At 44.8% G+C, this 23,552-nt stretch overlaps 1 protein-coding gene and 1 long non-coding RNA gene across 5 annotated transcripts in view; one reads left to right on the top strand and one right to left on the bottom strand.

The window, feature by feature from the left end:
• Positions 1–18,804: 18,804 nt before the first annotated feature.
• Positions 18,805–22,453, bottom strand: LOC129628891 (uncharacterized). Its single transcript, XR_008702962.1, has 3 exons — positions 22,319–22,453; positions 19,697–19,768; positions 18,805–19,204 (listed from the first exon to the last, which is right to left on the bottom strand). It is a non-coding gene; the product is annotated as an uncharacterized LOC129628891 (long non-coding RNA).
• A 104-nt stretch (positions 22,454–22,557) lies between these two features.
• Positions 22,558–23,552, top strand: part of NUCB2 (nucleobindin 2) — a 40,499-nt gene continuing 39,504 nt past the window's right edge. For 3 of the 4 annotated variants that reach the window (XM_055548458.1, XM_055548459.1, XM_055548461.1), the window contains exon 1: positions 22,558–22,713. The gene's annotated coding sequence lies outside the window, so the exon portion shown is untranslated. Of the gene's footprint in view, positions 22,714–22,798; positions 22,948–23,552 lie in introns of those variants that run through there. The other variant, XM_055548460.1, reaches the window with a different exon arrangement.

Here is a 23,552-nt window from a genome sequence, read left to right as displayed (position 1 = left end):
TACAATCTCTAATGAAATTCTAATGTCATTTTTCATAGAACAAAACAAACAATCCTAACATTTCTATGTAACTACAAAAGTTAAAGTGAAAGTGTTAGTCGCTCAGTTTTGTCTGACTTTGCAACTTCATGAACTGTAGCCTGCCAGGCTTCTATCCATGGAGTTTTCAAGCTAGAATATGGAAGTGGGTAGCCATTCCCTTCTCCAGAAAATCTTCCTGACTCAGGAATCAAACCCAGGCCTTTGCATTGCAGGCAGATTCTTTATCATGAGTACCAGGGAAGCCAAGGAAATCAAACAAGTCAATCCTAAAGGAGATCAAGCCTGAATATTCATTTGAAGGACTGATGCTGAAGTTGAAGCTCCAATACTTTGGTCACCTGATTCAAAGAGCCGATTCATTGGTAAAGAACCTGATGGTGGGAAAGACTGAGGGTAGGAGGAGAAGGGGATGACAGAGGATGAGATTGTTGGATGGCATCACCGACTCACTGGACATGAGTTTGAGCAAACCCTGGAAGATAGGGAAGGACAGGGAAGGCTGCCATGCTGCAGTCCATCGGGTTGCAAAGAGTCAGACACGACTCAGCAACTGAACAACCACCACCACAAAAGACTTTGAGTAGCCAAAACAATCTTGAGAAAGAAGAACAAGCTGAAGCCATCACACGTCCTGATTTCAAATTATATTACAATGTTATAGCAATAAAAACAGTATATTAGTGCAAAATAGACATAACAGATCAATGGAAGAAAATAGAGAGCCAAGAAATAGGTTTTACAAAGGAGACAAGAATATGCTTTGGGGAAAGGACAGTTTCTTTAATAAATGATCAGAAAAACTGGACAGCCACATGCAAAACAATGAAACTAGCCCACTGTTTTACACCATAACCAAAAATGAACTCAAAATGGATTAAAGACATGAATGTAAGACCTGAAACAATAAAACTCCTAGAAGAACTTCAACACAGGTGGTAACTTCCTGAACATCAATCTTATTGATGATTTTTTTTTTAAACAAAAGTAATAAAAGCAACAATAAATAAGTTGGACTATATCAAATTAAAAAGCATTTGCAGGGACCTCCCTAGTGGTTGAGGGGTTAAGACTCCATGGTTTGACTGCAAGGGGCAGAGGTTCTACCTCTGGTCAGGAAACTAAGAAACCACAGGCCATGTGGCAGGGTCGAAAAAGAAAAACAGTAACAAAAAGGCAACCTATGGAATGGGAGAAAATGTTTGCAAATCCTAAATCTGATAAATGGTTCATATCCAAATATATAAAGAACTCATACAACTCAATGGCAAAGAATCAAATAATCCAGTTTAAAAATTGGCAAAGGACTTGAGTGAACATTTTTCTAAAGAAGATATTCAAACAGCCAACAGCTATATGAAAAGGTGCTCAGCATCACTAATCTTCAGGGAAATGCAAATAAAAAATCACAATAAGATTATCTCACATCTACTAGAAAGGGTGTTATCAAAAAGATAAGAAATAAGTGTTGGTTCAGTATCCTATGATAAACCATAGAGGAAAAGGATACATATATATGTGTATAAAGAATATATATGTATTTATAATTTTAGCACTTTGCTGTAAAGCAGGGATTAACAACATTGTAAATCAACTATATTTCAGTTAAAAAGTGAAAAAGAAGTGTTGATAAGGATATGGAAATGAGGAACCCTAGTGTACCTAGAGCTTCTTTGTAGGCTCAGATTGTTATGAATCTGCCTGCAATGCTGGAGACCTGGATTCGATCCCTGGGTCAGGAAGATCTCCTGGAGAAGGGAATGGCAACCCACTCCAGTATTCTTGCCTGGAAAATCCCATAGACAGAGGAGCCTGGAGGGCTACAATCCACAGGATCACAAAGAGTTGGACATGACTGAGTGACTACCACTTGCACTTTCACTTTAGTGCACTGTTGATGGGGATGTAAATTGTTACAGCCACTATGGAAAATTATATGGAGGTTCCTCAAAAAATGAAAACTAGAATTACCATTTTGTTGTTCAGTTGCTCATTCATGTCCAACTATAGACAGCAGCACACCAGGCTTCCCTGTCCTTCACCATCTCCTGGAGCTTGCTCAAACTCATGTCCATTGAGTGGGTGATGCCACCTAAACATCTCATCCTCTGTTGTCCCTTTCTCCTCTTGCCTTCTGTCTTTCCCAGCATCAGGGTCTTTTCCAATGAGTTGTCTCTTCGTATCAGGTGGCCAAAGCATTGAAGCTTCAGCTTCAGCATCAGTCCTTCCAATGAATGTTCAGGGTTGAGTTCCTTTAGGATTGATTGGTTTGATCTCCTTGCAGTCCAGGGGAATCTCAAGACACTTCTTAACACCACAGTTCAAAAGCATCAATTCTTCGGTGCTCAGCTTTCTTCACAGTCCAACTCTCACATCCATACATGACTACTGGAAAAACCAGTAGTTTTTGTGCAGCCTTGACTAGACGGATCTTTGTTGGCAAAGTAATGTCTCTGCTTTTGAATATGCTATCTAGGTTGGTCATAACTTTCCTTCCACAGAGTAAGTGTCTTTTAATTTCATGGCTGCAATCACCATCTGCAGTGATTTTGGAGCCCCCAAAAATAAAGTCTGACACTGTTTCCACTTTCCCCATCTATTTGCCATGAAGTGATGGGACCAGATGCCATGATCGTTTTCTGAATGTTGAGCTTTAAGCCAGCTTTTTCACTCTCCTCTTTCACTTTCATCAAGAGGCTCTTTAGTTCCTCTTCACTTTCTGTCTTAAAGGTGGTGTCATCTGTATATCTGAGATTATTGATATTTCTCCCTGCAATCTTGATTCCAACTTGTGCTTCCTCCAGCCCAGCGTTTCTCATGATGTACTCTGCATATAAGTTAAATAAGCAGCGTGACAATATACAGCCTTGACGTACTCCTTTCCCAATTTGGAACCAGTCCATGTTTGGTTCTAACTGTTACTTCTGGTCCTGCATACAGGTTTTGCAGGAGGCAGGTAAGGTGGTCTGGTATTCCCATCTCTTTAAGAGTTTTCCACAGCTTTTTGTGATCCACACAGTCAAAGGCTTTAGTGTAGTCAATGAAGCAGAAGTAGATGTTCTTCCGGAATTCTCTTGCTTTTTCTATGATCAACAGACATTGGCAATTTGATCTCTGGTTCCTCTGCCTTTCTAAAACCAGCTTGAACATCTGGAAGTTCTCAGTTCACATACTGTTGAAGCCTAGCTTGGAGAATTTTGAGCATTACTTTGCTAGCATGTGAAATGAGTGTAATTGTGCGGTAGTTTGAACATTCTTTGGCATTGCCTTTCTTTGGGATTGGAATGAAAACTGACCTTTTCCAGTCCTGTGGCCACTGCTGAGTTTTCCAAATTTGCTTGCATATTGAATGCAGCACTTTACAGCATCATTGTAAAGGATTTGAAACAGCTCAACTGGAATTCCATCACCTCCACCCTCTTTATTCATAGTGATGCTTCTTAAGGCCCACTTGACTTTGTACTCCAAGATGTCCGGCTCTAGGTGAGTGATCACAACACTGTGGTTATCTAGGTCATGAAGATCATTTTTTGTATATTTCTTCTGTGTATTCTTGGCATCTCTTCTTAATATCTTCTGTTTCTGTTATGTCCATATCATTTCTGTCCTTTATTGTGCCCATATTTGTATGAAATGTTCCCTTGGTATTTCTAATTCTCTTGAAGAGACCTCTAGTCTTTCCCATTCTATTGTTTTCCTCTGTTTCTTTGCACTGTTCACTTAGGAAGGCTTTCTTATCTCTCCTTGTTATTCTTTGGAACTCTGAATTCAGATGGGTATATTGTTCTTTGTCTCCTTTGCCTCTCACTTCTCTTCTTTTTTCAGCTATTTGCAAGGCCTCCTCAGACAACCATTTTGCCTTCTTGTATTTCTTTTTCTTGGGGATGGTTTTGATCACTGCCTCCTGAACAATGTTACAAACCCCCATACAAATTACCATACAATCCAGCAATTCTACTTCTGGGTATTTACCCAAAGGAAATGAAAACACTAACTTGAAAAAGTTATCTGCACCCCTGTGTTCACTGCAGCATTATTTACAGTAACCAAGACATGGAAACAATCTACATGTCCATCAATGAATGAATGGATAAATAAAATAAACATATAAAAAAATAGAATATTGTTTAGCCACAAAAAAGAAGAAAATTCCTCCATTTCTGACAACATGGGTGAACCCTGAGAACATTATGCTAAGTGAAATAAGTCAGACAGAAAAAGACAAATACTATATGATCTCATTATATATGGAATCTAAAAAACAAACATGAAAACAGGAACTCACAGATACAGAGAACACATTGGTGGTTGCCAGAGGCAATATGGATCAAGATCAGGTGAAAAGGGTGAAGGTAGTCAAAAGGTACAAACTTCCAATTATAAAATAAATCCTGGAGATGTCAAGTAAAGCATGGTGACTATAGCTTATTTTTATTATTCTATTTTAATTTTCATTGGAGTATAGTTGATTTATAATGTGCTAGTTTCAGGTGAACAGCAAAGTGAATCAGTTATACATATACATATATCCGCTTTTTTAAAAGATTTTTTTCCATATAGGTTCAGTTCAGTCTCTCAGTCGTGTCCAAGTCTTTGCGACCCCATGAATCACAACATGCCAGGCCTCCCTGTCCATCACCAACTCCCGGAGTTCACTCAGACTCACGTCCATTGAGTCAGTGATGCCATCCAGCCATCTCATCCTCTGTCGACCCCTTCCCCTCCAGCCCCCAATCCCTCCCAGAATCAGAGTCTTTTCCAATGAGTTAACTCTTTGCATGAGGTGGCCAAAGTACTGGAGTTTCAGCCTTAGCATCATTCCTTCCAAAGAAATCCCAGGGCTGATCTCCTTCAGAATGGACTGGTTGGATTTCCTTGCAGTCCAAGGGACTCTCAAGAGACTTCTCCAACACCACAGTTCAAAAGCATCAATTCTAAGGCGCTCAGCTTTCTTCACAGTCCAACTCTCACATCCATACGTGACCACTGGAAAAACCATAGGGTACTTATAATTACCCATATAGGTAATTATAGACTATTGCATAGAATTCTCTGTGCTATACAGTCAGTTGTTTATATAGTTTAAAATACTGTATTTCATGTTTAAAAGTTGCTAAGAGAGTAAACCTTAAGTTTCATCACAAGAAAAAAAAATCTCATCTAGGTGTGGTGATGGACATTTAACTAGATATTGTGGTGATCATTTTGATCTAGGGACTAGCAATACTGGTATTACCTTGGTATTTATGAGAAATGCAGCACCTCAGGCCTCACTGTAGACCTACTGAATCAGAATCTGCATTTTTAACAAGACCCCCAGGTAATCTGTATGTTCATTTAAATTTGAGAAGCAATGGATTAGGGGATTTGATGGAGGTGAAAATTTTTGCACTCAGGATACTGACGATAATTCTGGGTGAATTGTCAGGATCAGAGGTTAGCAATTTTTTTTTTTTTCTCCTGTAAAGAGTCAGGTAGTAAATATATTGGCTTTGAGAGCCATACATTCTACATTATAACCACTGAACCCTACTCTTGTAGTACAAAAGTAATCAGAGACACGACACAGGCAGGTGAGTGTGGCTGCTGAGAATGGCTGTGTTCCAATAAAACTATTTATAAAAAACAGGCAGTAAAGGAGTCTTTGGACCTAGAAAAGAAAACAACAGTGTCAAAGGCCCTTGCTGAATCATCTAACTTCAGAGAAAACAAAACAGAACTTTAGGTCTCGCCCTGATGCTCCAGGCCGGTTATATCTATCTGAGACTTATCACCCCCTGCCCAGGGGACTTATCACCCCCCTGTCCAGAAACCTTCCACCCTCTACATCTGCCAGAGACTTATCACCCCCTGCCCAGAGTACTTATCACCCCCTGCCCAACTACAAATGCCATCTCAACTAAAGAATACCCAAAACATCCCACCTGACTAATGTTTCCCTTATTGCTTCCGCAAACCTTCCTTTAAATATGAAACCTCCCTGATCCCTCTTGCACTCAGCCTGGTTGTTAGGCCGACTGTCGCCCCTCCTTGCCTGAATAAAGGTAACCTACTTCCACTGAGGTCCTCTCTCCTTCTTTTCTGCCTTGACCCGAACTATACCTTACATTCTTGGTGCCAAAACCCGGGAGAGGGCGAGGCACTTGTCTCACTCTGTTTCTCTTACTCTCCCTCCCTTTCATTGTTTTCCCTTTTCCTGGAGTCTGGGAGCGTGAACACCCACCTAGCTCACTTTCTGCCAGGGCTCATAAGATCCCCTCGGGGATGCCTAGTGTCTTTGTGAGTGGTACAAGCCTTGTTCTAAGGCTTTACCGGTGTTTTGCATACCCCCAGGCCTCGGCTCTACCCCCTTTCTCTCACTCTCTCTCTGATGACCAGCGGAGGGAACTCTTGCCATTTGACCACTCTACATGCAACACTCCACTCAAGCTGGCCCCTAGATTAAGGTAAGATCTGGACCGTGTTCTAGAGGCGCCCTAGAACTCAGCCCACTCCGGGTCTTGGGGACCACCGGTCTAGGGCCACTCTGTAGGTGACGGTGGAGGACACTCCACCTCGACACAGAGCTCTCTTCTCATAACTGCTATTGCGACTACGGGTGACGACTCGAACTCCTAATAGGAGCCTCTGCTTGCCTTTCAATTAAGGAGTCTGGCCAATTTGTCTCAAAAGATTCCCCTCTGGCCTATGTTCTAAAAAATCTCAAATTGCTCTTACTCATTGAACTCAAAGCTAACCACTTAAAACAACTCTGTATACAGATCTGGCCTCAATACTAATTAGACAATCAAGACCGCTGACCTGAATTTGGCACATTTGACTTTCAGTTCAGTTCAGTTCAGTCGCTCAGTCATGTCCAACTCTTTGCGACCCCATGAAGTGCAGCACGCCAGGCCTCCCTGTCCATCACCAACTCCTGGAGTTCACTCAAACTCACGTCCATTGAGTCAGTGATGCCATCCAGCCATCTCATCCTCTGTCGACCCCTTCTCCTCCTGCCCCCAATCCCTCCCAGCATCAGAGTCTTCTCCAATGAGTCAACTCTTTGCATGAGGTGGCTAAAGGACTGGAGTTTCAGCTTTAGCATCATTCCTTCCAAAGAACACCCAGGACTGATCTCCTTTAGAATGGACTGGTTGGATCTCCTTGCAGTCCAAGGGACTCTCAAGAGTTTTCTCTAACACCACAGTTCAAAAGCATCAATTCTTTGGCGCTCAGCTTTATTCACAGTCCAACTCTCACAACCATACATGACCACTGGAAAAACCATAGCCTTGACTAGACAGACCTTTGTTGGCAAAGTAATGTCTCTGCTTTTGAATATGCTATCTAGGTTGGTCATAACTTTCCTTCCAAGGAGCAAGCGTCTTTTAATTTCATGGCTGCAATCACCATCTTGCAGTAATTTTGAGCCCCCCAAAATAAAGTCTGACACTATTTCCACTGTTTCCTCTTCTATTTGCCATGAAGTGATGGGACCAGATGCCGTGATCTTAGTTTTCTGAATGTTGAGCTTTAAGCCAACTTTTTCACTCTCCTTTTTCACTTTCGTCAAGAGGCTTTTTAGTTCCTCTTCACTTTCTGCCATAAGGGTGGTGTCATCTGCATACTTGTTAGCATTTGCCTTACATATTGCGGTGTTCCTTTGTTGAGTGCATATATATTTATAATTGTTATATCTTTTTCTTGGAGAGATCCTTTGATCATTATGTAGTGTCCTTCTTTGTCCCTTTTCACAGCCTTTATTTTAAAGTCTATTTTACCTGATATAAGTATTGCTACTCCTCCTTTCTTTTGGTCTCCATTTGCGTGGAATATCTTTTTCCAGCCCTTGAATCTCAGTCTGAATGTGTCCCTTGTTTTGAGGTGGGTCTCTTGTATACAACATATATAGGGGTCTTATTTTTGTATCCATTCAGCCAGTCTGTGTCTTTTGGTTGGAGCATTCAACCCATTTACATTTAAGGTAATTATCGATAAGTATGATCCCATTGCCATTTACTTCGTTGTTTTGGGTTCAAGTTTATAAACCTTTTCTTGTTTCCTGTCTAGAGAAGATCCTTTAGCATTTGTTGAAGACCTGGTTTGGTGGTGCTGAATTCTCTGAACTTTTGCTTGTCTGTAAAGCTTTTGATTTCTCCTTCATATTTGAATGAGATCCTTGCTGGGTACAGTAATCTGGGTTGTAGGTTTTTCTCTTTCATCACTTTAAGTATGTCTGCCATTCCCTCCTGGCCCAAACAGTTTCTATTGAAAGATCAGCTGTTATCCTTATGGAAATTCACTTGTGTGTTATTTGTTGTTTTTCTCTTGCTGCTTTTAATATTGTTCTTTGTGTTTGATTTTTGTTAATTTGATTAATATGTGTCTTGCGGTGTTTTACCTTGGCTTTATCTGGTTTGGGACTCTCTGAGTTTCTTGGACTTGGGTGGCTATTTCCTTCCCCATTTCAGGGAAGTTTTCAACTATTATCTCCTTAAGTATTTTCTCATGGCCTTTCTTTTTGTCTTCTTCTGAGACTCCTATGATTTGAATGTTGGGGCATTTAACATTGTCCCAGAGGTCTCTCAGGTTGTCCTCATTTCTTTTAATTCTTTTTTCTTTTTTCCTCTCTGCTTCATTTATTTCTACCATTCTATCTTCTACCTCACTTATCCTATCTTCTGCCTCAGTTATTCTACTGTTGGTTCCTTCCAGAGTGATTTTGATCTCATTTATTGCATTATTCATTATTGATTGACTCTTTTCTATTTCTTTTAGGTCCTTGTTAAACATTTCTTGCATCTTCTTAATCCTTGTCTCCAGGCTATTTATCCATAACTCTATTTTGTTTTCAAAATTTTTGATCATTTTTACTATCATTATTCTAAATTCTTTTCAGGTAGACTCCTCATTTGCTTGGTTTGGTGGGCATTTATGATGTTCCTTTACCTGCTGAGTATTTCTCTGCCTTTTCATCTTGTTTAGATTGCTGTGTTTGGGGTGGCCTTTCTGTACTCTGGCAGTTTGTGGTTCCTCTTTATTGTGGAGATTCCTCACTGTGGGTGGAGTTGGATGAGTGGCTTGTCAAGGTTTCCTGGTTAGGGAAGCTTGTGTCAGTGTTCTGGTGGGTGGAGTTGGATCTCTTCTTTCTGGAGTGCAATGACGTGTCCAGTAGTGAGTTTTGAAGTGTCTATGGATTTGGTGTGAGTTTGGGCAGCCTGTATATTGAAGCTCAGGGTATGTTTCTGCATTGCTGGAGAATTTGCATGGTATGTCTTGCTCCAGAACTTGTTGGACCTTGGGTGGTGCTTGGTTTCAGTGTAGTTATGGAGGCTTTTGGATGAGCACTTATTGATTAATGTTCCCTGGAGTCAGAAGTTCTTTGGTGTTCTCAGGTTTTGGACTTAAGCCTCCTGCCTCTGTTTTTCAGTCTTATTCTTATAGTAGCCTCAAGACTTCTCCATCCATACAGCATTGATGATAAAACATCTAGGTTAATGATGAAAAGATTCTCCACAGTTAGGGAACCCAGAGAGGTTTACAGAGTTACATGGAGAAGAGAAGAGGGAGGAGGGAGATAGAGGTGACCAGGAGGAGAAGAGCGGGAATCAAAAGGGGCGAGAGCAAGCTGGCCAGTAATCAATTCCCTAAGTGCGCTCCACAGGCTGGACTCCTCAGAGAGATTCATGGAGTTCCATAGAGAAGAGAAGAGGGAGGAAGGAGATAGAGGTGACCAGGAGGAGAAAAGGAGGAATCAAAAGGAGAGAGACAGATCTAGCCAGTAAGCAGTTCCCTAAGTGTTCTCCACAGCCTGGAACACACAAAGAAATTTACAGAGTTGGGTAGAGAAGAGAAGGGGGAGGGAGGAGATAGAGGTGACTTGGGGGAGAAAAAGGAGAATCAAAAGGGAAGAGAGCAATCAATTTAGTAATCACACCCCTAAGTAAAAATAGATACTAAAGATTAGATTCTTAAAGGTACAAAATTGATAACAAATACCAAAAAGCAAAGATTAAAAATCTAGAGTAGAGGTTAGACTCTTGAAAATACAATCTCAAAAAAAACAAACAAAGTTACAAAAATTATAAAATAGATATATGAAGTTTGCTTTTAAAATACGGTTTGTTTTTTTTTTTTTGCAAGGTAATCAGATCAGATCAGATCAGTCGCTCAGTCGTGTCCAACTCTTTGTGACCCCATGAATCTCAGCATGCCAGGCCTCCCTGTCCATCACCAACTCATGGAGTTCACTCAGACTCACGTCCATCGAGTCAGTGATGCCATCCAGCCATCTTATCCTCTGTCGTCCCATTCTCTTCCTGCCCCCAATCCCTCCCAGCATCAGAGTCTTTTCCAATGAGTCAACTCTTCGCATGAGGTGGCCAAAGTACTGGAGTTTCAGCTTTAGCATCATTCCTTCCAAAGAAATCCCCAGGCTGATCTCCTTCAGGATGGACTGGTTGGATCTCCTTGCAGTCCAAGGGACCCTCAAGAGTCTTCTCCAACACCACAGTTCAAAAGCATCAACTCTTCGGCGCTCAGCCTTCTTCAGAGTCCAACTCTCACATCCATACATGACCACAGGAAAAACCATAGCCTTGACTAGATAAACCTCTGTTAGCAAAGTAATGTCTCTGCTTTTGAATATGCTATCTAGGTTGGTCATAACTTTCCTTCCAAGAAGTAAGCGTCTTTTAATTTCATGGCTGCAGTCACAAGGTAATAATAGGTTATGAAAATGAAAATTAAAGGAGTAATAGAGAACCTAAAAACAAAAAAAAACTAAAAAAAATTTTTTTAAATGATAATAGTAAAAATATATCTAGGAATTTCTCTGGAGCTGTTGTGGGCAGTGTGGAGTCAGTTCAGTTTCAGGTAGTTCCTTGATCTGTCTTATACTTCTCAAGATCTATAGGCCCCTTCCAATGTAGTCGGTGCTAACTTCAGGGTTTTAACCTGTTGCACCTGTCACTTCCAAAGTGGTTCTCTCTGTTTATTTTAGCTTCTTCTGTTTGCTGATCTCTTCAGTGTCTAATTTCCGCCCTGACATAAGGCAGCAAAGGTAGTCACTTATTTAGTCTCACTTGTTCAGTCGTGCTGTGGGGAGGGAGGAATACTGCAAACAAATATCACTGGCATGTGTGGGGAGTGCTTGCAGTGTCTTGGCCTCACTGGGTTTGCCCCCGCTCATGGTGCGTGTGCTTTCCCAGTCTACAGTTCTCAGGCTCTAGGTTGCTCTGTCAGGGAACTGTCTGAGGTGGGCCCTGGCTTGCGTGCACTTCCCAGGTCTAAGCCGTTCAGGTTCAGGTTCTTGGGTACTCCACAAAGGTACAGACTCGGTTGGGCCTGCATTTTGTGTCCTTCCCAGGTTCGAGCAGCTCAGGCGACCAGGTGCTTGCCAAGCGCTCTCTCCCCAGGTGCAGTGCGTCTTATCACCTCCCCAGTCCCAGCCGCTCGGTTTCCTGGGTGGCAGCGGGCGTGCCTGTCTCAGATGTGCCGTGTGTCTCCTCTGGAGGGCTTATCTCTGGCTGCAACCCTCCTGGTGGATGTCAAGTGTCCAGAACCCCAAGAAGTCTTGGTTAACAACTGGGAGCCTTCTTGAAGTTTGGTAGAGGATGCCATCTCTGGGGCCAAGATTGCCCCTTTCTGGCTCTGGCTTCACACCCCTGCCCCCCTGCCTCCCTGCCTCTGGCGGGGGATGGGCTGGTCCACGACTAGCACTCCTCTGGTATTTGCTCAGTCCTTTGTTCTGTGAGCTTGGCAGTGACTTAGGTTAGGGCTTTTGTGGGATAGTTCTCTCTCACTCTCTTTTTTCTCTCTCTCTGGCTTTCCCACAGTTTGGGTTGCTATCTCACGTCAGTTCCCGTAGATTGCCCTCAGGGCATTCAGGCCCGGTTACCCTAAGCAGTGCAGCTCGTGCCTCCCTGTTCAGCCTCTGCTTGCTGGTGGCGGATGCGAGAGTCTGGGCTACTTCTCTGTTGGGAGTTGCCATTAGGAATGTAATCTGTGGGTTTTATTTATTTATTTTTCCTCCTGGTTATGTTGCCCTCTGGGATTCCAAAACTCCCCACAGACCCGCCAATGAGAGGGTCTCCTGGTGTTTGGAAACTTCTCTTTTAGGACTCCCTTCCCGGGACTGTTCTCCATCCCTAACTCTTTTGTCTCTGTTTTTATCTTTTAAAATATAAAAGACAAAATATGTCCTACCTCCTTTCAAAGACAATGGGCTGCCTTTCTGGGTGCCTGATGTTCGCTGCCAGCGTTCAGAAGTTGTTTTGTGGAATTTGCTCAGCGTTCAAATGTTCGTTCATTGAATTTGTGGGGGGAAAAGTGGTCTCCCCATCCTATTCCTCTGCCATCTTAGGACACCCCCCCCCAACACACACACACAACCATGTGCCATTTTCATTGTCAGACATGAGTCAGACAGAAGAAAAGTTAGGATCATTTTCTGAAAACCCTACCAGATATAGAAAAAAATTCTTGAGACTCTCCCAGGCCTATAACCTCACATGGAGTGATGTATATTATATCCTAAATGCCACTCTCACCCCAGATGAGAAAGACCATATCTGGCAAGCAGCAAAAGCCCATGCTGATCACTTACATAACCAAGACCGGGATAGCCCAGTTGCTGATGAGGCGGTGCCTCAGTTAGATCCCTACTGGACCCACAAGCCCGGTGACCCAGGTTTCAGGAGACTCAATCATATGATTACCTGCCTTCTAAAAGGAATGCAGAAAAATACTCATATCCATGTCAATTATGATAAAGTCAGGGAAATCACCCAAGGGGCAGATGAAAATCCAGCTTTATTCTTGGCATGCCTCACAGAGGCAGTCCAGAAGTATACCAACCTAGATATTACCACCCCTGCTGGGTTCCTCTACCTTTGTGTTCAATTCATCAGTCAGTTAGCCCCTGACATTAGACGCAAGCTTCAACTAGAGAAGGGCCCTGAGACACCCCCCACAAAGAGACCTTCTAGAAGTAGCCTTCAAGGTGTTCAATAATAGAGAGGAGGAGGCTAAGAGAGAAAAAGACCGTGAGAGAAAAGCTAAATATGCCTTTTTGGCAGCAGCAATCAAGGGAAGAGATCAGCCTGGCCCAAGTCTCCCAGAACGGGGTTAAGATGCCTCCCGGGACCCTGCTTCTGATGCAACCAGTTGGGACACTGGTCAAAGGCATGCCCAAACCCACGGCCCCCCAACAAAAGCATGCCCAACCTGTAGCCAGTGGGGACACTGGAAGATGGACTGCCCCCAGGGACACCTTGACACCCCTGAGGAGGTCCCCACCTCCCAGACCTGGAGAGTGGAATGTCCACAGGGTTGCCCTGGCACCGCTGGGGATATCCCCACTTCTCCCCAAAACCCCAGCCCAACCCTATGAGAGTTGTTCCAGTGACAAGGTCCAGGTTCCAGTCCCCCGGCCTGTGTCCCAGACACAAGCTCGGAACTTAGGGTAGACAGGGTAGTGGTGGGAAAAAAAGACCTCGTTTATAGTAGACACTGGAGCTGCTTTCTCTCTCTTAACTTCCTATTCTGGCCCAACTCAAGACTCAGAACTCACAATCAAGGGGGTCTCTGGAGTTCCCTGAAAGCCAAAAATCAGTCCTCCATTACTTTGTCAATTTGGAAAATCAACCCTCATACACTCATTCCTCATAATGCCTCAGTGCCTGATGGCACTCCTAGGGAGAGATTTGTTATCCAAAATGGGGGTCTTTATTACCATACCCCACTTCGATACAAGCTCTATATTCTGCATGCAGATGGCACCTGGACCATCCCTATCCCTCACCCCTGACCTTCCCTTGGATCTACCCGCCTTAGACCCCCAAATCTGGGACACTGATCATCAATCTATAGCCAGACATCATCCCCCAGTCCACATTACCCTAAAGGACCCCTCGACTATAATCACCCAACAACAGTACTCTCTCACCCCGGAGGTCCATAAGGGACTTAAGCCTATCATAGACTGTCTTCTTCAAGCCTGTACCTTAACTCCTACCCATTCACCACATAACACCCTTATTTTGGGAGTAAGGAAGGGACCAAACTCTTGGAGTCTGGTCCAGGAACTGCGAAAAATCAATGAGGCCATCACGCCGACATTCCCAGTAGTCCCTAACCCTTACACCCTTCTGTCTGCCATACCTCCGACTGCAACCCACTTCACAGTATTAGATCTCAAAGACACTTTTTTACCATCTCCCTCCATGCCCTCTCCCAACCCCTTTTCACCTTCACCTGGCAAGACCCCGAGACTCACGTTTCCCAACAACTAACATGGACAGTTCTCCCCCAGAGGTTCAGAGAAAGCCCCCACTTTTTTGGACAGGCTTTACAAAAGGACCTACAGACACTCGACCTAGCCCCGAGTCATCTCCTCCAATACGTAGATGACCTCCTCCTTTGTAGCCCAACCCGAAAACTCTGCCTCCAACATACTGCCAAATTTCTTGGGGCCCTAGGTTCCTGGGGTTATCGGGTGTCCTGATCCAGGGCCCAAATAACCCAGACAGAAGTCACCTACCTGGGGCTCTCCATATCCCACCTACAAAGAACTATTCACCCATATAGAACCCAGGCCTTAATTAACTGTCCACTTCCAAAAACAAAAAGGGAACTCCTGTCTATCCTTGGCCTTCTAAACTTTTTCCGTATCTGGATCCCTAACTTCTCCCTCATTACAAAGCCACTTTGTGAAGCAACTAAAGGATATCTGGATGAGCCCCTCTTTAAGCCCTCCTTGCTGGCCAATCCTATTCGCCAGCTCACCCAGAGCCTCCTCCGAGTACCAACTCTCTACCTGCAGGATCACACCAGACCATTCTTTCTCTTTGCCCATTCCAACTAAGGACAGGCCCTGGGACTTCTATGTCAGCAGGCTGGAGACACCTGGGCTCCCATAGCCTATCAAAACAGCTGGACATGGTGACCAAGGGGTGGCCTCACTGTATACAGGCCATGGCTGCTATCTCAGCCCTTGTACCCGAAGCAAATAAACTCTCTAGGCATGCCCCTTTAACAGTCTGTTCTCCACACACCTTCTGAGACTTACTATCACATCCGGCTTTCCTCTCCCTTCCCCCTTCCAGGGTACAGGTCCTACATGCCTTTTCTCCTTGACCCTCAGCTCTCATTCTCCCTGTGCTTTCCCATTAACCCCGCCAGCTTGTTACCCACATCCTCTATAACAGACCCCTTTCTACATAGCTGCAGCCTAACAGTAGATCTTACCCAAAATCTCTTCCAACATTTAACAGATCAGCCCATCCTAGACCCAGACACCTCACACTGGTTCGTTGATGGCAGCTCTCAAAAATCCCCACCCTTCGTGGCACGATATGCCATCATCCGGGAGACCTTCATCATAATCATGAGACCCAGACAATTGAAGCTTCACCTCTGCCACCTCACACCACCTCCCAACAGGCAGAACCGATAGCTCTCACCAGAGCTTTAACTCTGGCTAAAAATCGAAGGGTTAACATCCACACAAACTCCAAATATGCCTATAACATACTTCACTCAAACATCCTAATATGGAGAGAAAGAGGTTTCCTAACCCAAAAGGGATCCCCCATTATTAATTCAGACCTGATCCACAAACTTCTAGAGGCAGCACTCTTACCAAACAAAGCCACCATCCTCCACTGTAGGGGACATCAAAAGGGAAGTCTCATATCGGCCTACAACAATGCTGCAGACCAGAAGGCAAAGGAGATAGCCCTGTCCCATCCTTCTCTCCAGTCCCCTGTCATCTTAGCCCTGACTCCATCCGACCCTCCCACCACCAGAGAAATCCTCTCTTATCTATACTCACTCTTTCATTCCTCATCCAAGACACTCCAACAGTTCCTCTGTAACCACTTCCCCATATTCACTGCTGACCAACAATATTTAGATAACCTTACCAGTGCCTGTCAAACATGTCAACGTACTAATCCCAATTCCAACCTTAAATCAACATCCTTTCCAACCCATCAAATGTGAGGCAGCCTTCCAGCACAGGATTGGCAGATAGACTTTACTCATATGCCCCCGGTTCAGAGAGTCAGATACCTCCTGGTCCTTGTGGACACCTTTTCGGGATGGGTAGAAGCATTTCCCACTACAAACAAAAGAGCCCACACCGTGGCCCAAATCCTCCTCACAGAAATTATCCCCAGATTTGGCCTGCCTTCATCCTTACAGTCTGATAATGGCCCGGAATTTACGTCCAGGGTCACCCAACAACTTGTCCAATTCTTACAGATACCCTGGAAATTTCACATTCCATATCATCCCCAGTCCTCAGGAAAGGTAGAAAGGATGAATAGAATAGTCAAAGAAACTCTTACCAAACTAACCCTCGAGGTACATCTGGATTGGACTAAACTTTTGCCGATTGTTCTCAGAGTATGGGCTTTGCCCAGAAAGCCCCTAGGGCCGAGCCCCTTTGGGGTAATGTATGGAAGGCCCATGCAACCTCCTGGACTAACCCCTGAACCTCTTCCCATACCAAGCTTCCTACATTCCCCTCTGCTGGAAGAACTCCACAATGCCCTCTGGAAATACATCAACCACAACTCGCCTGCCCCTGACCCCCAAGCCTCCCTGACCCTTTTACAAATTGGGGGCATGGTCTATCTGTCTGATAATCCCCAGGGTGACCTAACCCCAAAGTGGCAGGGACCATTCAAAATCATCCTCCTTACCGCAACTGCAGCTAAACTCAAAAAGGTCACCTCCTGGGTACACCTCTCTCGCCTAAAATGGGTCACCTCCAATCCTGCACTGCCCTCCTTAACTGACCCCTATCAGGTCTCCCTCACAGGACCCACCTCCTTAAAATTCACCCGGCAACAACACCTGTCAACCATCCAAGAAGACACTGCATGACCTGGACTCTCTTCAACCTACAACTGGTTTCCGACTCAACTACTACAAGACCTCTGGACCAGCACCCCGACAGGAACCTCCTTCAAAGACCTGACCAAACTGATGTCTCAACTGGTGTCTCAAGGTTTCAGAGAAACTTCTACGACCTGACTCCAGACAAAATTGATTTCTTTACTCTCATTCTCTACATCATTCTACATCTTAATGAACACTGTTCCTCCTCAGATTCAAGCAATCACCAACTTGGGGCCTTCTGCCCCTCGCCCTGACTGGCCTGTCCCCATCTCTCTAACTATAACTGCGCTCTTAATTTTAGTCCTTGCTATAGGCCTAGTAACTGTCTCCCCTTGGGACTGGCCACCTATCCTTCATCTTTCCGTGGGTATCACCTACGTTGTTAGCTGTGTTCTACTCCTAGGGTGCTACTTCCTCTGCACTGCCTAACTAACAGCCCCATGACTCCCTCGTTCCTTATCCTTCTGCACTCCCAGCCTTCTGGCTGCTCCCTGCCCCTGCTCAGACATTTATTCTTATGTTCATTCCTCATGTTATAATATGGCTCCAAGACCATGCACCATGAACCTCGGTGGGGGGGAAGTCCAAATCCCTACTCATTGTTAAAGTACAAAAGAGGAGTTTCATGAGTACCTGCTGTAAGCCAAATGAAAGAAACATATGCTTCTATTCCATTGCCCACTGGGGGTACTCAGATGCCGGGGGTACTAGATCAAAATCGGGAAAAAAAAACAAACAAGAACAAGTCATAAGGAACATAATTTCCTGGTTACAGGCGACTCCTGAACCTTATAAATGCCTAGACCTCCTTTCCCAATTATGGCCTCTCCTAAAACCTCCCTCTGGCAACCAACACCTTACCCACTTTCTCAACTCTTCTTTTTACACACAACACACATCCCAGTGTTGGATATGCATGTCACTGTCTCCCTCACCACACATAGCAATTCCCTTACCCTCAACCTGGCTGTCACAGGGCAACTATACCTCCCCTTCCCAACAAAAAACTACACAACTCATTGGACCAGTCTCTGACAATGTCCTACTCTCAGCCTCTTGAAACCTAACCTGTATCAACTACTCTAGTCCCAACTACACTGGTCTTACAAACTCCGCTCCCTCCTTCTGTTCCACTTGGGTTCTCTGGAACAGCACAAATAATTGCACCAATCCGAGACTCTTCATTCTCTGCAGGACCTATGCATATTCATGTCTCCCCCTGGACTCCCTTGGACCTTGCATCTTGGTCTTCCTGACCCCGGGCCTAACATTCCTCAAAGAAGAAGCGGTAGAACAAATAGTCTACCCACAAGGGGAACTTTCCAACAGGAAAAGACGAGCTGTCATAGCCCCCCTCCTGATTGGTACCGGCATAGCAGCAGCCCTAGGCACTGGGATTGGGGGCATCTTGACCTCGGCCCATTGGCACCCCATTCCAGTACTCTTGCCTGGAAAATCCCATGGATGGAGGAGCCTGGTGAGCTGCAGTCCATGGGGTCGCTGAGGGTCGGACATGACTGAGCGACTTCACTTTCACTTTTCACTTTCATGCATTGGAGGAGGAAATGGCAACCCACTCCAGTGTTCTTGCCTGGAGAATCCCAGGGACAGGGGAGCCTGGTGGGCTGCCGTCTATGGGGTCACACAGAGTCGGACACGACTGAAGTGACTTAGCATATCCCAAGAACTTAATGAAGACATGGAGCATGTAGTGGAGTCCTTCGTTTCAATTCAAAGACAAATTAACTCATTAGCTTCTGTGGTCCTACAAAATAGGTGAGCCCTGGACCTTTTCATCGTGAAAAAGGGAGGGACTTGCCTTTTCCTAGGAGAGGACAGCTGCTATTTTGTTAATGAAAAGGGCATAGTCCAGGGCAGAGTCAAAGAACTTAGAATTGAATGCTACAGAAAAGAGTTACAAAACCTTTACAGTCCCCAAAACCTGTTCCAACAGGCCCTCCCTTGGTTGCTCCCTTTCCTGGGACCACTGGTACTTATCATTTTATTCCTCTTATTTGGACCCTGTCTCTTCAATCTGTTTCAAAGGTTTCTCCAAGAACTGACTCGGGCCATCTCTTGAGACCAGGTCAAGACCATTCTTCTTCTCAAGAGCCTCATCCCAAGCTCAGGAAAAGGAGACCCTGGGTCCTAGGACGATCCTCTGTTCCAGACCCAAAACCGTCACCCCTATCGAGCAGGTAGTAGCCAGAGAGATACAGCGCCCTTTCCCCCATTTTTTATGATTTCAGGATCTGGAATGAAGGAGTCTTTGGGCCTAGAAAAGAAAACAACAGTGTCAAAGGCCCTCGCTGAATCATCTAACTTCAGAGAAAACAAAACCGAACTTTAGGTCTCTCCCTGATGCTCCAGGCCAATTGTATCTAACCGAGACTTATCACCCCCTGCCCAGGGGATTTATCACCCCCTGCCGAACTACAAATGCCATCTCAACTAAAGAATACCCAAAACATCCCACCTGACTAATGTTTCCCTTATCGCTTCCACAAACCTCCCTTTAAATATGAAGCCTCCCTGACCCCTCTTGCACTCAGCCTGTCACTCCTCCTTGCCTGAATAAAGGTAACCTACTTCCATTGAGGTCGTCTCTCCTTCTTTTCTGCCTCGGCCTGAACTATACCTTACAGGCAGTTGGGTAATTTGGCCCAAGGGCCATAGTTTGCTGACCACTGACCTAGACCGTATAAAACTACTAAGTCTTGGTACCCATGTAGAGTGTACTGTTGTTTTCTTCCTTCAGATTACTTACCATCTCTTATAAGTATTACTGCCTCCCTCTCTTCCATTCTAAATGCAATGAGGAACTCGGCCAGGTGGGACCCTAGAAAAAGAGAGAAGGGGAAAGTAGAAGTATTGAAAAACCAGAATCCCCCTGACACCTTTTTGTTTTTTCCTGGACGACCCAAAGTATGGAGGTAGGCTTCACATCAGCTGGTTCTCTGGAGTTGTTTCCCTTCCATTTTCTCCTGGCCTCCAGTAAACTCATTTTGAGCTTTTCACCTGAGTCAAGAAAAATCATGCAATGATATTTTATCCTTGCTTAGACCAGGTTGAGCAACAGCCCCTTGATGGCAGTGGCAGTGTGAATCAGAAAGGAGTTCAGAGGTAACAGGTTGCAGGCTTGTAGGGATGGAGGGGCAGAGAAATGATGTCTATGAGCATCTCTTCTCTAACAATTTACCTACATCATTTGAACCTTATAGTAAGTTCACTATTATGATCCCAGGTTGCAGATAGAGAAACTGATATCAGTATTTTATCCAACATTAATATATGGGCTATGGGCTTACTATGTGCCAAGCACCCCTTTGCTTTACAAATACGAACTCATTTAATCCTCACCTATTTATGAAGTGGGAACTATTATTGCCTCCATGTTATAAATAAGGAAGCTATGCTATGGACAAAGGTTAAGTTACTTGGCAGAGAACACTCAACTAATATAGAAGCGGGTTTTTAATTTAGGCAGGGTTGGGACCTAGTTTTGACTCCAAAGCCTTGTTTTCTTCCTTGAACAGTGCAGTAGTGTGTTCTTCCGTCCTTCTTCCCATCAGGAGATTTTCCATTAGTGCCAAAGCCCCAAGTTTGGAGTTTTACCTATTAAATAAAGTAACATTTCCTTATAAGTCCCTCAGCCCATAGTTCCAGGGTTCATGATTAACGTTCTTATTTTTCTCCATCACAAAAGCATCTTTACTAGTATAGATGCTGTTGCCTGCTTTACAGGCACATGACATATTGAAATATCTTCCTTAGGGATCTCTCCTAATCCTGAATCTTGCTGTTTCATCTCTGTTTGCCCTGTTTTCCTGTTTTATTCTTCCTTCACCCCAGAATATTGCTGAGAATATTGCTGACGTCTCAGTCACCCAGCTATGGTTCTTTCTCTTTTCATTGTGTTGTTGGACTAATCCAATTTCTTATTTTCCATTGGGTTACTAGATAATAATAATAAATAATATTTATCTTGATAATAGTGTAGAAGATTACCAGATCTTTCAGGGCTTCCCCTTAAAGGGTTTATCTCAAATGTTAGGGCTTAGATCAAGCACAGTGTGTTTGGCCCTGTGGTAGATAATGGGTAATAAAAATGTGGAAGATACTTCCTGCTTTTGATGTATTCACAATTCAGTATTTTCCACAGAGACGGGATGTGGCTTGTCTCCTAATCTAACACTAACATTGGTTACTAATTATATATTAATATTACCAATACCTTCACATTAGTATTTATATTTTTCAGATAGAGATGAAACACTACTATGGTGTAGTGTTCCTACACCATAACTTCTTGAACTCATTTCTTACTCCAGTGCTTTCATTCTTCAATCTCTCCATCAGAACTATGATTATTTTCCTTGCATTTGCCTCTGCTATTAAACCTTCAGTGGAGGCAGTCACAACATACTAGGACTTTCATGACAGTAAGGGAGATAGTTTGCGATTTGAAGAAAAGGGACAAGCACTTCCTCCTGAACCTTAAAATAAGCTGAATTTCTAGGTATTGTTCTTCACGTACAGATGAGAGTTGTGTAAGAGTAGAGATCACCGGTCTTGGAATCTAGAGAGCTGAATTACAGCCCTGGCTCAGCCACTAACATGAGAAGTACTAACATTTATAGAGCACTTACTATGTGCCTGTCACTATTCTATTTACTTATGCTGTAAAGAGGAGGATACTATTATTATTCTCATTTTACAGACAAGGAAAGTGAGGCACACAGCGCTTAAGCGAGTCAAGGAATTGGTTTCACGTGGGCAGTTGGGCTCCAAATAGGTGATTTAGCTACTACCCTGTATTATTTCCTGATAAAAAGCAGCTAACATTACTAACATATGCAGCAGGTTCTATACTGGTTTTCTGGAATCTTATCTAAGCGTCACTAACAACTCTGAGATAAACACCATTTTTGCAAGCAAGAAAACAGCTTCAGAGAAAGATGCCATTACTTAGCAGACTCAATCGAAACCAGCCTCGAGGCTCCAAAAGTTTCTCTAATCCTCGAGCGACAAGTATCTTTGACGATCAGTTTCCCCATCTTTAAAATGATGGGTGTGGAGATGTCTTAGTTCTATAAGAAGGAGGGTGCGGAGAAAAGAAAGATACCGCAGACGGGTGTGAGAGAAGGTGAAACAAAAAGCAATCAAGCCACAGTGGCCCACGGCATAACAAAACCGGGGTAGGTGAGCTTACAAATACGGGTAAGATTCCCGCCAAGGAGGAGGCCCGGGGTATTAGACCCCAAGGAGGCCTGCGGGCGAAAATCGCCTGACCGCCTGACCAGTCTGGGCGCTGCCAGCGCGCACCGGCGGCCGAGGGCGAGGAGACACCTGTTTTTTTGTCCCGGTCGCGGGTAAGCACCTCACCCACCCTAATCCTGCTCCACAGGATTCTCCATGAAAGCCCAAGAAGGAAGGGGCGCGGCTTCCTAGTCCGCGCCGCAGAGCGCCACGTCCCTCTTGGCTCACCCTCCCCGAGGCTCCTACGCCTTAGAGCTCCACACCGCCCGCCTCCTAGCCCTCCGGCGCGGCCTGGTCTCCGCCCTAGCCAATCGGCGCCTTCCACCCTCCCGGTGGGACCAATCAGCGGCTGCCGGGGACCCGGGCTGTCGCCATGGCAGCAAGGAGGCGGGAGCGCGCCGTGGGTAGAAGTACAGTGCAGAGCCGGCGGCTGGGGGCTTTAGAGGCCAGCCTGTTCCCTGCAAGCATTCAGCAGGCGGAGCCTCGCGCTTGGAGACCCGGCTTCGTAAAGCTGGCGGCCTCAAGGTGGGTGAGGATCGGGAGGCTGGGGCAGGTCCTGAGATAAGGCTTAGTTCGCCTGCCCTGCCCCAGCAGTGAGGATGGTGGGAGCTCCACTATGGACGGGCACAGTGGGGAGTAGGTTCCAGCTCTAGCTGGAGGCGCTGGGTCCCTTTCTCCGTTCTACCCGCTGCAGGGCACCGGTGCTTTCTTTGGGGTCTATCAAGGGGCAGGCTCTTGGAGAAGAGCAGGCGAGGGTCGGTAAGTGCAGGACCGAGTCCCGGGGTGGGCTCCAGCCTGGCCTTGGCAGGGCGATGGGCGAGGGACGTGCTCACTGGTGAACAGGGTACACCTACCACTTCCAGGCTGATGCTCACCGCATCCCGCGACGCCGAGCTAAGCTAGGCCGGTGAATCCTGCTCTTCTGCCGGTTCTGTTAAGCCGGCAGCCGCTGACATCAGGAGAGGAGAAAGTTGGTGCCAGTTATGGTATTGTTTTCCCTAAGTGACAAATCTTTAGATGTAAGATGGTGGTATGGAGTTTGAGAAAGACGGTACTTTCTTGTTGCACCTGCTAAATGGTAACTGAGTGACTAAATGTGGTTATTGTTGTGGATGGTTCTGGGCAGTGGTTTTGGATGACAATTATTTTTATAAAGTTAAGTAAGAGAGGAAAAATGAACTTGAACCACTGAACCATTCTCGTTTCTTGGAGACAGAAACCTCTTGAAAGTCTCAAAGTGTCTACCAAACTCCTAAACTGGATAGTGTCCATTTGCACAATTGAATAAGAATGCTGCCATCTAAGCCTTTTATTAAAGCTATTAAATCCATGGGTGAATATGAACACCAAACTATGTATTACTT

The sequence above is a fragment of the Bubalus kerabau genome, chromosome 15 (assembly GCF_029407905.1).
Source record: "Bubalus kerabau isolate K-KA32 ecotype Philippines breed swamp buffalo chromosome 15, PCC_UOA_SB_1v2, whole genome shotgun sequence".
NCBI lineage: Eukaryota > Metazoa > Chordata > Mammalia > Artiodactyla > Bovidae > Bubalus > Bubalus kerabau.
Note: the sequence above shows the minus strand (reverse complement) of the source record. Positions and strands in the feature narration are given on the sequence as shown.